Raw genomic sequence first — 904 nt, 5'->3', positions numbered from 1 at the left:
TGATGATTCGCTGATTTTTACCCATGGACTTGAACCAGTATTCCCACTTGGATGAATGAGCACCAATGTAGGAGTTCGTCTGGACGTCTCCTTTAGGAGCTGAAGGAGATAAAAAATACTGGATGTCACAAGCATACTGTGCATAAACATTACAAAAATATATATGAATAATACGCATGTCGTTGCATATATAAATATACACATGCATACAAAAAAACATGATAAAATTACATGCCCTGACTACAAACAATAACACAGTAAATGCGACTCACAGTGCCAGATGACTTTCAGCTCAATCAACAGTTTCTTAGTAGTGCCAGCCACGGGCAGCCGAGACACTGAATCTCCTTTTTTGTTCAAAATCTCCACTTTAATCGGACCTGAACAAGAACAGATTTATACTACAAACTCAAAGTCAAGGCAATTTCTCTACAGGTCTGTAGTGCAGGATTATGTGCAGGACCTGTTTTTGGTGAAAGCATATTATGGGCTTTTTAAATCATGTAATAAAGTTAATATTGTCGGCCAATGCATACTGTAAGTTTTGCACTGCAAAGTGTTTGTATGTGTGTGAGTTTGTTCACCCATGAGTGTGCCAGCCGGACGAGCATCATCCTCAGCCCAAGCATTTCCCTCAGGCCACGTAACCCTCAGCTGGTCTGGAAGTCTGATGACAAGAAAATAATTTAGAAAGAAAAAAAGAACAGAATAAGCTAGGGCTACACGATTTGGAGAAAAAAAAGTGATTTTTTTTTCTAAAATTGTGATTGCGATAAAAAAATCTAGGTTTGCTGTGTTTGCTTGTATGGCTGCGCAATTTGGCCAAAATTGTGTTCATATATCAATATGGCTACATAATAATAATTATTATTATTATTATTTAGTAATTATATTTTTTTATTAT

General features: G+C 36.5%; 1 long non-coding RNA gene across 1 annotated transcript; it reads right to left on the bottom strand.

The window, feature by feature from the left end:
* Positions 1-23: 23 nt before the first annotated feature.
* On the bottom strand, positions 24-665 carry LOC107738532 (uncharacterized). The gene is made up of 3 exons (XR_001639895.1): positions 585-665; positions 273-380; positions 24-99 (listed from the first exon to the last, which is right to left on the bottom strand). It is a non-coding gene; the product is annotated as an uncharacterized LOC107738532 (long non-coding RNA).
* Positions 666-904: the final 239 nt, after the last annotated feature.

Source organism: Sinocyclocheilus rhinocerous, unplaced genomic scaffold, assembly GCF_001515625.1.
Source record: "Sinocyclocheilus rhinocerous isolate Xijiao unplaced genomic scaffold, SAMN03320098_v1.1 scaffold28680, whole genome shotgun sequence".
NCBI lineage: Eukaryota > Metazoa > Chordata > Actinopteri > Cypriniformes > Cyprinidae > Sinocyclocheilus > Sinocyclocheilus rhinocerous.
The sequence above is the reverse complement of the archived record's forward strand: the minus strand, read 5'-3'. Positions and strand labels throughout refer to the sequence as shown.